Source organism: Vipera berus (assembly GCF_964194415.1).
Source record: "Vipera berus genome assembly, chromosome: 8".
In the NCBI taxonomy this organism is placed as follows: Eukaryota; Metazoa; Chordata; class Lepidosauria; order Squamata; family Viperidae; genus Vipera; species Vipera berus.
The window spans coordinates 22,068,322-22,084,850 of record NC_138211.1 but is presented as its reverse complement, the minus strand read 5'-3'; positions in this window follow the sequence as shown (position 1 = coordinate 22,084,850).

Genomic DNA, 16,529 nt, shown 5'->3' with positions numbered 1-16,529 from the left:
ATTAAATATATATATAAAAAAAAACTAATATAGAAAAAGAAACAAAGAAAGAAGCCTTATTCAAATATAAAACTTCTTAACCCTATACTTATTCTGGATAAACTCAAACCATTCTCTCCCTTCCATAATATAGCGTTCCTGCAAGTAATCTTGCAAATAGGCCGAAATCTTCGCCATTTCAACCAAGTCGGAAACCTCTAAAGCCCACTCTTCTATGGTCGGCAGTTCCTCTTTCCAGTACTAACCTATCAAAAGTCTTGCTGCCGTAATTAAATTCAACATCAACTTAGTATGTTCCACCAGACTTTTATCCAAAAAGCCTTAACCTTTATCACTGGAGGTTTTTAAGAAGAGACTGGACAGTCACTTGTCTGAGATGGTATAAGGTCTCCTGCTTGATCAGGGGGCTGGACTAGAAGACCTCCAAGGTCCCTTCTGTCAGAATCCATTTATATCACATTTCATAAATGTATAGGTAGAACAATGTGCTTATTCTGGGGATTCTGCCATCTCTCCGAGGGGGGGGGAGAGGATAGTTACTTAAGGCGGATCTTCAAACAACAGGGAAATGGTTGAACTGGGGGAGGGAGGGGAAGAGACAGATCTGGATCGCATCTTCATTTACAACTGAAAAAGGAAGAAGCAATAACAATAAAAACAAGGAGAGTTCCCTTTCCCACGGAAAGGCCTGACACCTAAGCAAATGATGGGAGCCTGACCAAATGGATGAGGGGAGGGGCTGAAATGGGAATGCTTTATATAGGATTGAAATGTAACTTTGTTAGATTCTGTCTTGTATTGCCACAATCGATTCCATCCTAGTAAACATTTTCCTTTTGGACAAACTTGCATCCAAGAGTTCTTATTTCCTAAGATGTGGATTGAGGTGGGTCCTGACACCTTCCCTATTCTATTCTATTCTATTCTATTCTATTCTATTCTATTCTATTCTATTCTATTCTATTCTATTCTATTCTATTCTATTCTATTCTATTCTATTCTATTCTATTCTATTCTATTCAACATAAATGATGGTAAATTGGTGTGGCTGCTCCATTCCTGGAGGTTTTTAAGAGACTGGACAGTCACTTTTCTGAGATAGTATAAGTTGTCCTGTTTGAGCAAGGGGCTGGACTAAAGACCTCCAAGATCTCTTCCAGCTTCTATTCTATTCTATTCTATTCTATTCTATTCTATTCTATTCCCAATAAAATACCAACTGGAAATTCTACTCCCACCATATCTGAGTTGGGACACCAAGAAACCTTTCTTCTCAGTTTCTTCTTGCCTTGACCACATTGAAAACACCACATCTAGGAAGGCTAGTTCAAGGGAGGCCATTAGCCACCCATATTGGCTTCTGCGTGTTTTTTCAACTTCTATGTCTAGCATAAAACCCTGAGATTTCCTGTCCTCTGCATGGACATATTTGGGGCCCTTCCCAATTAATCAAGCAATCTAATTAGCTATGATTTTTTTTCTGGGTGCAAATAAAGCATTCCTAAAAGCCTGGCGCCGCCCCAGTGCTGTCCAAAACATGGCCGTGACTAAGAGTTCCTCGTCCAGCATGATACAAGCACATTCTTTCCATTCAGAAATGTGGAAACTTTGAGCTACCAACAAGCATCCATCATTGTTTTCACGCTCTATCAGCTCTTTCGCAAGCTCTGCCAAAGCAAACCCAGGATATATTGGCAGGTGGAGTCAGATTGTGCAAAGCCATATCTCATGCTCAGAACAACAGAGTTGGAAGGGACCTTGGAGGTCTTCTAGTCCAACCCTGTGCTCGAGTAATATCATTTCAAATAAACGGCTGTCCAGTTTCTTCTTAAAAACCTCCAGTTTTGGAGCACCTACAACGTCTGGAGGCAAATCGTGGCTGCCCAGAACAATCCTTCTGTTGGACTGGCACCAAATACTTTTTCGCTTTTTGCAAATGTTTCTTTTCCCCTTTCCAAAAGAATGAGGCAATTGAAACCATTTGCACCTGATAAGAGTTACAGTAGGGGGAAAAGAAACTATCACACACACACACACACACACACACACACACACTTAAAACCAAACCCAAATGTTTTAAAAAATGAAACCTAAGTGTGATGTAACATCCTCCAGCAGTTCAATCAGTCTGCCACTTGGCAGAAAAACATCATGCCCACTCTTTCAACCTCCAGCTTTCACAGGAAACCTGCCCACCCCTGGTTCAAAGCCCCGACCACACTTCCTTTGTCAACGAAGCATCCTGTTCCGTTGTTTAGCTCTCCCCCACTCTCACCTGGGGCCCTTCAATTACAGTTTTCAAGAAACGGAACCGTGGCCTCAAAAGGCATAAGAATTGCTTTTTGCCCTCCTTCCAGGTGCAAAAAAATATTAAGTTCCAATAAACTAAGTTCATCCTACCCTTTCGAAGTTCTAGGATCCAGGTGTAATCTGTCTTTCATTGGTGCCTTGCAGAATTTGAGGCTAGTCTACATTTGGCAGGAGGAGGCCAGCATTCAGGCCACCAAAGGCAAGATGTGACCGAGTTAGTGGCAACCTGCATCTAACCCTAATCTAACCAGTAGGCAAAAATATGCAAAGGGAAGGAGGACAACTGAAGTTTTTTCCCTCTAGCTGTCATGCCCCTCACTCACTCTTTTATTCACACACTCAACTTTATTTATTCATTTGTATCCTGACTTTATTATTTTATAAATAACCCAAACTGGCAAGCATGCCTATTACTTTTTCCTCCTCCTATTCCCCCCCCCACAACCCTGTTTGTGGGCTGGGGGAGAGAGAGCGGGACTGGCTCAAAGTCACCTAGCTGGTTTTCATGGCTAAGCTGAGACTAAAAGTCTCCGTTGCCCGCTGCCTAGCCTGGCGCCTTCGCCACTAAGACCAAACTGTCCGCCTTTAGCTGTCTGTGGTAATTGAGCCTTAATGTCTTGCCAGTCAAGCGATGGAAGGGCCAAAGGGCACCATAAATTCAACCTGGGGAACTTTAAGATGCATAGATGTCAACTGTTTCTGCTTTGGATTTGTTGTTTTCTAGGCTGCTTTGCATTTTAACCTTTGTAAGGTTTGCAATTGTTTTCATTTAAATTTTAATTCTGCTCACCACCCAGAGACACTCACTGCGATGAGTGGCCAAATATATTGGATAAATAAACAAACACCCATAATTTCCCAGTCAGCCTGCTTTAAGACATGGGGACATCAACTCCCAGATTATGGGAGTTGATGTCCACAGATGTTAAGTTTGCTAAAGTTGAAAAACCCTGCCTCAACTTCACTACACCTCACACACACACACACACCGAGACTGCTGGTTCTCTGGCCTCTGCTTGTACATCCCCTTTCTGGGCGGTTATCCCACTGCCAAACTGTTCTAGTTCTACTTTTTTCTAACTTCAGTCACAATCTTCCTTTGTAACTTAATCCTACAGGTATTCTTCAACACAAAAAAAAGAAGGGGGGAGAGAGGAAGGAAAGAAAGTAGGGAGGGAGGGAGGAAGGAAGGAAAGTAGGAGAGAGGGAAGAAGAAAAGGAGGGAGGGAGGGAGGGAGGGAGGGAGGGAGGAAGGAAAAAGGAGAGTGGGGAGGGGAGAAGGGAGGGAGGGAAGAAAGGGAGGGAGGGAGGAAGGAAGGAAAGTAGGGAGGGAGGGAGGGAAGAAGAGGGAGGGAGGAAGGGAGAAAAAAGGAGGGAGGGAAGAAGGAAGGGAGGGAAGGAGAGAGGAAGGAAGGAAGGAAAGAAGGAAAGAAGGAAGGCTTATTAGCAGACAGTTTTGTGTATCATGCCCATTGGGTTTCAAAGAATCCAAAATTGCTAAACCATACAGTAAATTATAAGGGAGAATTACCTTTATAGCTTATTTTGCTTATAGGTAGTCCTTGATTTATGACCATTTGAATGACAGTTCAAAGTTACAATAGCCTCTGGAAAAAAACAACCTGTCCTCACATTTATGACCATTCCACCATCCCTGCGTTCACCTAATCACCATTCGGATGCTTGGCAGTTGCAAAGTCCTTGCTCGTGATTTGCAACCTTCCCAGCTGCCTTCTGACAAAAAAAAATGTACATTGTGGAAGCTGCATTTGCTAACTACCAAAATGGTAGTTAGCAAAATGGTTGTGAAAATCAAGTCTGGCCACATAGTGACTTGTTCTCCAACCGCACTGACCTACAATGCCAATGTTGGTCCCAGCTGTGCGCGTACATGGAGGGTTGCCTGAACTCGCTGTTGGAAAGAAACTGCTGCGTTCAGCGGAGCCCAGTCAGATCCAGTAGAGGCCTTCTGATAGGCAAAGACAGAATACCAGTTTCCATGAAAAATGTCTTTTACAAATGGAGGGAAAAAAGAAGGAAGTCGATAGAATGGATATAAGTAGGAAAAGGTTAACTGGGAATGTATAGCTGTATATAAATATGTAATAGTTACTTTCTTATGTACCACATGCAATGTTACAAATATGGAATGATCAGACAAAGATGTATGTCAAAGATGATACACTACGTTCAATGTTTTTAAACTTTTGTACTTAATAAAATGTGTGTTTTTTTAAAAAAAATACAGAAGGTAGGACTTGTGCTACGGTAGCTTCTTCTGATCTTGCAAATGGAGTTGGAAAAGCAGGTCACAATATACTGTATTGTCTGAGGAATTCAGCCCTAACCCCCTCTCAATTAGGGAAATGATTTTTTTTAAAAAAATAGCAATATAATCTCATATATTTTACTCATTAAATTCCATGTAACTTAATCCCAGATAAATGCATGCAAAACTGCTGCTCCCACACTGCTAAACACGCAGACTTCAGCATAAGAACACACTCTATATGTAGTGAGGCGCAGAGACTAGCTCTTGAAAGATGGAAAATTGTCCAGCTCTTCTTCAAAACAAATAAAATATACCTGAATACTTAAAAAAAATATGTCTTCTGAAAAGCCAAAATTTTTAGAGGATAATATTCATTTGAATCACGTATCTAGTTCCTGGCATTTGACAGCCAGAGAAAATAAATGGAATTTCCCTGCTCTTAAAGGTAAAGGTAAAGGTAAAGGTTCCCCGCACATGCGTGCTAGTCGTTTCCAACTCTAGGGGCCGGTGCTCATCTCCGTTTCAGAGCTGAAGAGCCAGCGCTTGTCCGAGGACGTCTCCGTGGTCATGTGGCCGGCATGACTAGACGCCAAACGCTGTTACCTTCCCACCGTAGTGGTCCCTATTTTTCTACTTGCATTTTTTACATGCTTTCGAACTGCTAGGTTGGCAGAAGCTGGGACGAGTAACAGGCGCTCACTCTGCTACGCGGCACTCGGGACTGAGCCACCGCGTCCCTACTGTCCCTGCTCTTACTACAGTCAAAAGACTGGATGGGCTGAAGATCTGATTACAATGGCCACTGATGAGCAGGTTGCCTACAGACGTAGACTTTGCATGGACAGGTATAATGGAATGTGGGACTCATATGATAGTTATATAAATATACTGGAAATATACATGTACCTGAATAACATTGGCATTAAGTAACTACATATGGACTTACAGTTGTTTACTAATACAACGATAAATCATACTTTGCTTTTTCCCTTTTCTTCTATTTTTTCACTTTTTAAAAGCACTTTCTATGTGTTTTCTCTCTCTCTCTCTCTTTGACAATGTACGTATTTGCATCCTATTGATTGATTGATTGTTTGTTTTGATTTATGTGCTGCCCATCTCACTGTCTAAATGACTCAAGGTAGTTTTTCTTCTTTCCTTTTTTCCTTTATTTTTGGTTATTTATTCTAAAAACAAACATATAAATACATCTTTGAAATGGGGAATGCCCCCTTTTGCTAAATCATCACCTGGTAGGTATATATTATGAACATGATTAGGGAGCTAGAGGCTATAAAAAGAAGGACTCGGGATGACAGTAGTAGCAATGTTCCAATATTTGACGGGGTCAGCCTATTCTCCAAAGCGCCCGAAGGCAGGACAAGAAGCAACGGATGGGAACTAATCAAGGAGAGAAGCAACCTGGAACTAAGGAGGAATTTCCTGACAGTTAGAACAATTAATCAGCAGAACAGCTTGCCTTCAGAAGCTGTGGATGCTGCAACACTGTTGGTTTTTAAGAAGAGATTGTACAGCCACTTGTCTGAAATGCTACAGGGTCTTCTGCTTGAGCCGTGGGTTCAACTACACGACTTCCAAGGTCCCTTCCATTATTCTGTTATTATATTTACAATGGGAATTATAAGTGGACATTTGGGCATGATCTTCTGAGAATTAAGGAAGCTAGCTGAGTGATCTTCACCATTTCATATGTGCATGTATAATGCAAATGCTTCCTATGCGGGAAAGGGAAATGGATTTTTAAAACTTTGTAATTAGAATGCTAGTTCCAGTGGAATCTAATAACCTCTCTTCTGCACATCAATGAATTCGTACATTTAATTCCTCTTCATTCCTCCTGTCATGTATATATGGCAGCTGGCTAAGTTTAAAAAGAAAGATTACACAATCGTTCACATGTACATTAGTGCACTTGCACATAACAAAATAATGGTTGGGGAGGACACAGTCATTGATTTCTACACCCCCTTCTCATCCACCCCTCTGCCCAATAAAACTGGCGGGATAGTTTTAGAACTACACTACTCCTATTGGTAAAGAGTTAAGATGTTGCTAAACTGGCGCACGTATACAGTGGGAAACTCAAGCTTGCATAAGCCAAGATCAGAGCAGCACGAGGACAAAAAGGTGGGAGAAATAGGCTGGGTGTGCCACATGAGTGAGCCAGGCCTGGGATGACCCACTGGTGTTGATTAGCTCTCTGCTTTATGTTTTTGTTTCTTCTGTCTTTTTGCAAAGCATAAATTGTAAGAGAAACGCAATCTGAAACAATGCATGAAATAGCTGGAGGCTTTCAAAAATGGACTGGACAACCATTCGACTGCAATGAGAAGGTTCTGGAAAAAAAAAGAAGGACTAGGGGTGACGCGCTAGCAGTATTCCAGTATTTGAGGGGCTGCCACAAGGAGGAGGGGGGTCCACTTATTTTCCAAAGACAAGAAACAACAGATAGAAACAAATCAAGGTGAGAAGCAACCTGGAATTAAGGAGAAACTTCCCAACAGCGAGAACAATTAACCAGTGGAACAACCTTCCTCCAGAAGCTGTGAATGCTCCATCACTGGAGGTTTTTAAGAAGAGACTGGACAGCCACTTGTCTGAAATGACATAGGGTCTCCTGCTTGAGCAGGGGGCTGGACTAGATAGAAGACCTCCAAGGTCCCTTCCAGCTCTAGGATTCTACGATAGGCCTATGATAGCCACCAGACAAAGAACCTATGATGATCCACAGACATATGGGTGCAGCTGTCAGCTCCACCCTCTCTGGCTTGGCGCCTCGCTAGTGTCCTGCCATCAAAAGGACTAGGGGTGCGGGAAAGGGACAGAAACGGTAGAAGGACATGCTAGCCTGTGAAGAGAGTATATTGTATACTTTTCGAATCTCGTCAATTTTGCTTGAGGGTGGAAACTTTACGTAAGAGCAAGGATCAGAGGGCCCTGCTATGTTCAGAGCCAGTTGTAACCAGAATTTGCCAACGGGGTGTCAAACTGCCAACCCGCAGGCCGGACGTGTCACCGAGAAACCACGCCCACCCCATTGCCGGCTGTCAGAATAACAGGAGAGCAGAGTTGAAAGGGACCCTGGAGGTCTTCTAGTCCAACCCCCTGCTGAAGCAGGAGAACCTATGCCATTCTGGACAAATGGCCGCCCAGTGTCTCCTGGAAAATCTCCAGTGTTGGAGCACCCACAACTTCTGGAGGGAAGCCGTTCCTCCGGTTAATTGTGCTCACTGTTAGGAAATTCCTCCTTACTTCAGAATTGGGTTGTAAGTACCCCCGGGGAACTTTCAGATGACGTATTTCGACTGTGTCAGGTCCAAGCAAAACCACTGCAAGTTTATTCTCTGCTACCTGTACACGAGAATCTGATCTACTAACGGCCAAGGAGAATTGGTGCCAGGTAAGAGTCAACAGATTTCAAGGGGGGGCTGGACTTTGGGCTTTTTCTGGGGTGTAAGTGCCCCTGACTGATTTCACCCCACCCTCAGGCTCTGCCTGGTCTTCTCCTACAGAATGATCGCTAAGCAGATGGCCGTAAGTTGAGGACTACCTGCAAATCTGTTCTCCAAGAAGGCAAGAACTTCCACAAAAATACTCAGCACTTGTAGCTTCGGCAACTTTGGAAAGACCATTAGCAGCCTCCAAGCAGTTTTTGCCAGTTATTGCAGCAATGATGTCCATGTGCTTCCTAAGGACAGAGGGTGGCCATGTGCTGCTCCATGTGCCTCCTTCAGCTATTTCATTCCATCCACACCAGCCAATGCTCTTCTGGCCCACACAGCCAGGCCGGTGCCATTGGGAGTCTCCCGGCCTTTCGACAGTCTGGATTTTATGTTCTTTATTTTTAGGACTCCACCTCTGCTATTACTGTTGTTGTAAAGGAATGGCGATGCCTGACGAGCCAGCTTTCCATCGCTTGCTTAGAGGGTGAAGATCTCCAGTAAGAATGAAAGTTTAAGAGTTGAATCTCGGTGAGATGAAGAGACTTTAGCTAAGCAAGAGGACAACCCGGAATAGGGAACGTAGAATCGTAGAGCTGGAAGGAAACTCAGAGGTCTTCTAGTCCAACCCCTTGCTCAAGGCAGGAGTCTTATGCCATCCCAGTCAAAGGGTTGTCCCGTCTATTTTTGAAACCCTCCAGCAATGGAGCACTCACAATTCCTGGAGGCAAGCTGTTCCGTTAATTAATTGTTCTCGTTGTCATGAAATTTCTCTTTACTTCTAGGTTGGATCTCTTCTTTGAAAAGCTTCCACCCATGGCCTCTTGTTTTGCCCTGGTGTGCTTTAGAGAACACGTCGACCCCCCCCTCCCCTTGAGGACTGGAAGGCAGTGATCAAGTCCCTCCTAATCCTTCTCTTTGATAGGTTAGCTCCAGTGGTGGGATTCAGCCAGTTCGCACCACTTCGGCAGAACCGGTAGCTAATTTTTTTGTGGCCCAGGCCCAGAACGGACTTCTGGAAGCGGCATCCACACAGAGAACCGGTTGTTCTCATATTTGAACCCCACCACTGGCTAGCTCCCTCAACTGTTCACCATATGTTTTAGCCCACAGCCTCCTAATCATCTTTGTTGCTCTTCACTGCACTCTTTCTAGGGTCCCCGCATCTTCTTTGTACTGTGGCAACCAGAACGGGCTGCATTATTCCAAGGGTGGCTTCAGTCGTGTGGCATACCTAACCATATTAGATGAGCACAAATCACCTGGACCAGACAGTTTGCATCCCAGACTTCTGAAGGAGCTGGCAGACCTAATTTAGAAGCCACTGAACATGATCTTTCAAAGCTCTTATAGCACCAGGGTACTACCAGAGAACTGGAAAAGGGCTAATGTGGTTCCAATCTACAAAAAAAAGGGGGGGAGCAGAGAATGGATCCAGGAAATCATAGGCCAATCAGCTTGACATCAATACCTGGGAAAATCCCGGAAAAGATAATCAAGCGGAGGATTTGTGAACACCTAGAAATGAGCAAGGCAATTATTAGAAGCAATGGCTTTATTAAAAGCAGATCATGCCAGATAAACCTCCTGCCTTGGGCAGGGGGGACTTCCAAGGTCCCTTCTAGCCTTATGATTCTATGATCTTAAGCCTCCTCAACAGACACCCTGTGCTGGAAGATGAGTCTACCACTTCTGTCAGTATGTGGTTCACCGTTCAACTATCAAATTGATTCTATGAGTCTACGTCTCCGTGTCCCGCTCAACCCCTGCCTAATTCAGATTGCAACATCTGCATTTTGCAACATGTGATGCTAGAACTCTGACACAGCTGGGGAGTTGGCTGGTTTGCATTGGCTGAGATACCACCCACCCCTGGTTCCCTGTTCTGTTCAGCTGTTGGAACACCCTGGATACTCACCTTGGGTTCAGCTGTTGACACTCTTTAAAAAATGTGCTATAAAAATGATGATGGGGATGCACTGTTCCTGATCATCTGGAATGTGTGCTGGTCAGTTTCCCCTGAGTTTTTGCAAATCCTGAGAAATTTTAACAAGATTCGTAGCTCTGTGCAGAAAGGAAGTTGGAGTCCTCCAACCAAAACTTGTGTCTAAAGTCCCAAAGGTGCTTTCCCCCCCGAAAATGTTTCGCTTCTTATCCAAGAAGCTTCCTCAGTTCTTAGATGAGAAGCAAAATGTTTTCAAGGGGAAAAAACTGAGAAAGTCCAGTTGCCTTTTGGAAAATTACCTTTGGGACAGCCATGATAAGGATGATTGAGAATCTCCATAAACCCGTATCCAAAACTGATTTTTCGTTTGGTCATTTCTTGTCCAGTAGCTCAGTCATTCGGGATGATGAATAAAGTTTGATCATGGAGTATTGCCTAACCAAGTCAATTCAGTTTCATTCCAGATGGTTGGATTGTTTAATGCATCATATGAATGTGATCTTAGGTCCTGCCAACCTTTCTCCATCACTCTAACCATAACACCCATCATCCCCCCCCCGGCTCAAGAAATGTGAAGGTGATGGTTTGTTGAAGAAAATTGGTCTCCCCTGTACAATGCAGAACAAATGCTGGCCTCTTGGGGGTGCCCTCTTCAAATAACATGATGCCAGTGCAGAACTAACTAGGACTGGGTACCCCAAAACTAAGCCCTACTAGACTTTAGTCCTTGGGTCCTACTGCTTCTTCCTCATCTCCCTGCCTGACCCCCATCTTGAGTCTCGGGCTTCTTTCATTATGGTCGCCCCCATGATTTGCTTTCCAGGCCCACACAAACCAATTTACCAAATGATGTGTGTGTGTGGGGGGGGGTTTCTGCAGAAACCAGCGGCTGGAACAGCCTCTTCCTTATTGTGCACCCGTTCTTTTTCAGGGTGTGTCTCTTTGTGGTGATCCAAACGATGTTGGGAATTGCACCAGGCAGGTATTGCTGCTGCAAAGCGGACTCTTACCAGAACCGCCTTCGCATCGCATGGAAAGACTCCAGAACCACCCAAATGCATGAAGAACTCTGGATTGCACCAGGTTGGCTTGGAAAAGATAATTACAGTGTCAGTGAAAAGGCTGCTGTTATATAATTGCTTGCCACGTTCATACCTGCTAACCATTCAGCAGCTAATTGCAGAAACTGGAGAGAGCTTAATGAGAGGAGTTCGCTAGGAAGGAACCAAGCCCTGCCGCGAGTAATCAGAAGTGGAATGCAGCCTGTCCATCTTGGAGAAATTGGAGAGAAAGCAGGAGCTGGGATGCCGGTGCGTCACCTGGACAGTCAGGTAACCTGAAGAGAGAGCAGGAATGACTTTGCAGCAAGAAATGCAGATTCCAGGTGGAGGAAAACCAAAAGACCTGCAGAGCTACAAGCAAGGGCTTTGCAGCCAGCCAGCAATGCACAGAGGCTTAATGTTACCAAGGATAACTCCAGCTGTGTTGGGATTGTGGTGGAGAAACGAAGTGGCCAGGTTTAATTTGAACTATGGAAAATCTACCAGACGTGCCCAGAGATTGATGTACCTGTCTGCTGCACTGTGCAGATAAAAGGGGGGGGTGTTCCCCCAAAGAGCAGCTTTGCTGCAGGAGGTTGAAAGTACAGTAGCTGGGGAAAGGGAATATACCTGTGCAATGTGCAGGAATGGGACAATTTTTCCCAGCTGCTCTGAAATTGCTCTTTGATATCTGCAAAATTACAAAGATATATCAGTGTGTGTGTGTGTGCGTGCGCGCGTGCAAGTGTCTGTGTGTGCACACCAATTTCCTACAAGTTTGTGCATGATTATATACTTTTGTATGTGTGCAGGGTTGTATGTTTTTTGCACATATAGCGATGCATACTTGTACATACTTTTATGGAATGTGCACTTGTGTATTTTTACATGACTGTGTGTTGTCTTAATGCTTGTTTGCATTCAGTGTAGGAGTCCCACAAAGATGTTCTGGTGCATCGTGCAATGTGTTCTGGGCATGCCCAAGCAAAGGTATTCTTATAGCATTCAGAATTTCTGCATATTTTATGACTGCTTGCATATTGTTGCCATGTCTGGCTTCTCCTGGTGTATTTTGGAGAGACAGGCAAATGTGCAGAACCTTGCCTGCCCTGTGGAATATGAGACTTGTGGGCCTTGCAAATTAAAGGATTTGCACAAGTGTGGCTGCTCTCAAGTACACAAATATGGTGTGTCCCAGTGCACACATTCATATTTGTGTTTGAGTGCCTTTTGCATATGTGTGTATGTGAGTTTGTGCAGCCATAGGAATCAGAGCGCCCTCCACATGTCTATTTGGATTCCACTCTGCACAAATGGGTGAGTGTGCTTTGGGTCCATCTGTTGCTGCATCGTTTTTTTTTCTACGTGTGCACTTATGTGCAAAATGAACAGCCAACAAGCTGTACGTGGAAATAATTGTGCATGAATATGTGGTTGCTCATAGGACAAATTAATATTTTCCTATTTGAATACATGTTTGCTTTTCTACAAGAAAATCAGATCGGCCACATCCCATTCATAGGGAGTTGATTGTTTCTCTTTCAGAGATACCTTTTGCCCACAAAATGGCAGATCTCTTGGCCTCCTCCTTCCTTTTATCCTAATTGCCCACTTAAATCTTGCTTTAGTCACTGATGGAATCTGCAGCGTCTCTCTTGGAAACCTAATGAAGTCGCGCCAGGATCCTCGGTTGCTGTTCCCCATTTCGCTTGTGCAAAGGTGACTCTAGCCATGGGGTTGATGGCCTCTCCACCTTGGGTGATTTTGAAGAGGAGGAAAACCACTTCTCATAAATAGACTGCCCGGTTTTCTTGCACATGGCAGAATTGGTTCAGATGATGGCCGTGGTTTATTCTTCCTAACTCTACAATTCTAGGATACTGTGTTTCCAACAGCCCCTCCCAAATAGCTTTCTTGGATTTGTGAACCTTCAACCTTTTATGGTGAACATTCTGCTTTAGAATCTAAGCCCAGTTTGCCAGGTCAGATTTATTGATTTCGACTTGATAAAGGTCAGCAAGCTGGTTGGTGAGAAGGTGTTCTCCCCCCCCCCTTAGGTTTGCAAGCGATGGGATTTCTGGGAGCTAAATAAGAAAAGGTCCATACTGTTATGTTTTTGGTAGCGGCACTCAAGGGCAATTTTGTTGGGTTCTGGCGGGGGTGGGGGGGAGGTTGTGGAATTCCTCCTGTCCTGAACTTTTAGGTGTGTAGGAAGGCCTTTCTCTGCAAGGAATCTGGGGGACGAGTGGAGGCATAACATTAATTTATACTCTGCAAGAAAATGAAAGGTAGCTCCGCAAATCTGACGGAATTCAAGTAGAAAAATGACAAAATGGATCTAGAACAGCCATTACATAATATCCCACAACGGACTTGTCATTATGAGTCTTTCTGTAACACCCAATGATGTGGCAATCCTGAGGAATGTTCTCCCCCTCTCTCGTGTGCTCGCTGGACAGCCCAAAGAGTAACTTGTCCACGAAACTCCCTCCTCTTCCCCTCCCCCTCCCCCTCCCCCTCCTCCCTGAAAGTAGCAGGTACCAGTCATAGACATGCTTCTGATGGGAGGGGTTGGAAAACCACAAGGGAGATGTCAACACCATCAAGTGGAGCTGTTCTCAGCAGCACCAAGAGAGAGGTCAACCACGTTAAGATGGCAGCCGCTCAAAAAAGTGGGCAGGGCTTCAGTGGTATGGGCTTTTTTTGACTTATTTGACGCCTTCCCCTGCCTCTCACCCTTGCATTTTAAGCTGCATTGAATTCAAGCTATTTCGAATCAAGGTCCTGTTATGGGCTGTGAGCAGGTGGCTTCTTCATCTTATCTCGTTGCTATTAATAATGGTACAGATGTGTAGTCAAGCCAGCAGACTCAAAATTGACCCCAAGCTGGATTCTAGCAGTTGCAGCCATTTTTGTTAAATAAGTGACATTCCTGTTTGTAACATGCCCCACTAGGGCACAGCTCAACCCTAATCAAAATTAACAATGAAAATGAACAAGCAACAAACAATGAAAAAAGCAATAAAATGGTATTCAGAATGACATGCAGTATCTGCGATCACAGTAAGAAGTTACACGTGGCCAAATCCTCCAAAATGACTCATGGCTGAACATGGTTGTAATGCCCCAAGGGTGAAATGAGGAGAGGGCCAGAAGCATTTCCATCTTTATTATTTCAAAAGTCAGTGCAACTCATATGTATGGTTGGTGTCCTTTCAGTTGCACTTGTGGTCTCTGTGATGTTACCAGATTGCTTGCTGAAGTCCAGTAGAACATCTCGGGGCCAAAGCAAGTCCAGCTGTTGGATTTCAGCAGCTGCAACTCTTCTGATGAGGAGCATCTCTAAGCCTCATGGTATTCTCTAACAGGGTGGAAAAGTGGAGAGAACTCCAATTCTCCATTGATTGTCCTGAGAAACAAATCAGCTAAAGAGGACACCATCAGCACATAGTTTTCTTTGGTACTTATCAAAGCTCTGAAGGGACCAACAGAAGCATTTATCTTGCTTCCTTCTCTAAAAATACCATTTTTACAAAACTGAGATTCTTAAACCAGGTGGATGGGTTTAACTACAATAAGTGATAGTACCACTTTATAAAAGGGACGCGGTGGCTCAGTGGGTTAGGATGCTGAGCTTGTCGATCAGAAGGTCGGCAGTTTGGCGGGTTGAATCCCGAGTGCCGCGTAGCAGAGTGAGCGCCTGTTACTCATCCCAGCTTCTGCCAACCTAGCAGTTCGAAAGCACCTAAAAATGCAAGTAGGAAAATAGGGACCACTCCGGTGGGAAGGTAACAGCGTTCCGTGCGCCTTTGGCGTCCAGTCATGCCGGCCACATGACCACGGAGACGTCCTCGGACAAGCGCTGGCTCTTCGGCTTTGAAACGGAGATGAGCACTGGATGAGCACCAGATGAGTCGGAAACGACTAGCACGCATGTGCGGGGGAACCTTTACTTTACCTTACCACTTTATACTGCATTAATAAGGACTTGGAATACTGCCTCCAGTTCTGGTCACCACAATGCAAAAAAAAAAAAGATGCTGAGACTCTAGAAAGAGTGCAGAGAAGAGCCATGGAGGTGATAAAGGATATGGAGACTTCATTGTATGGAGATGACATGGTAGCAGTCTCCCAGTACTGGAGAGCCACTCACAGTTAAGAGGGGGTCAATCTATTCTCCAAAGCACCCGAGGGCAGGACAAAGAGGAATGGATGGAAACTCATTGAAGAGAGTTCCAATATGGAATTAAGGAGAAATTTCCTGGCAATGAGAAAAATTAATCAATGGAATAGTTTGTAGAAGTTGTGGATCATCCATCACTGGAGATTTTCAAGAAAAGATTGGACAACAAGAGGTTGGACTAAGAGACCTCAATGCCTGAGATTCTATTCTATATTATTTTACAAGCTACTGCTAAGCTTGTAAGCCGCCCTGAGTCTTCGGAGAAGTGCGGGATATAAATGGAATTAAAATAAATAAAAATAAATAAATTATTTTAATATCTCAGAATATCCCTGACAAAGTGTTGTTCCAGGGCACCCTGGAAAAGTTACATGAGACGAAAGTCACACAGGGGATTCTAGGAACAGTGTTAATTTTGGCTGGCTGACAGGAAGTCAGCCCCTGAGGTGGCACCAAAGGAGGAAAAGATCCTTCACAAACAGGTGACCTGTTGGAGGACATTTTGTCCAGACCCCTCCCCCCTCCCCTAGAGCTGTTTCTGGCTTCAGCACAATAAAACCCAGAAAGTTGGTTTCTAGATCAAACTAAATGTCTTCTCCAGCTCTTAATTACCAGCTGCAGTCAATGAAGTGCCACTGAGAGGTTTGTAAGTAAGGCATTGGATCTCAGTAAGGCCCTTTCTTCTTGGTAAGCTTAAAAAATGTGGAATAGACAGTATCACCTTCAGGTAGATTTGTAGCTGGCTGATAAATCACACTCAACTTATGGTCCTAAGTGGAATTACATCTACACGGAGGGCAGTAAGCAGTGGGTTACCCCAAGGTTCTGTTTTAGGCCCAATACTCTTCAACACTTTCATAAACAATTTAGAACCCCCACTGTATTCCACTGGTGTTGTCTCTAATAAGAATGATGCAGAGTTGCCAAAACATTGGGATGGTTCTCAACAGGCCCAGCCCAATCAATATCTTCTTCGTGACCCAGGCATGTTTTCTCAGGCCTCCAGTTCTGAAAAGTATAGATAAGGGAGAGTCATATCAAACTCATGAGCCAGGAATTTCAAAGGTAAGTGCAAATGTTGATATTGGAAAGTGGTGACATCATGCTACACTCATCTCATCGCAACTTTGCAAACGCTGGAAAAGCACATCTAATTATTCAACTTGTCACCGGCTGAAAGCTTTCTTCTCCATTAACCAATTTGTCATTTTTTACAAAGCAGAACAGAGAAAGTCCATCAAATAGACTATTATTCAAGGAGTTCCTGGCCTTTGCTTTGTTCATTTTTCAGTGTTGCAAATATTCCTTCAGGGTCCGC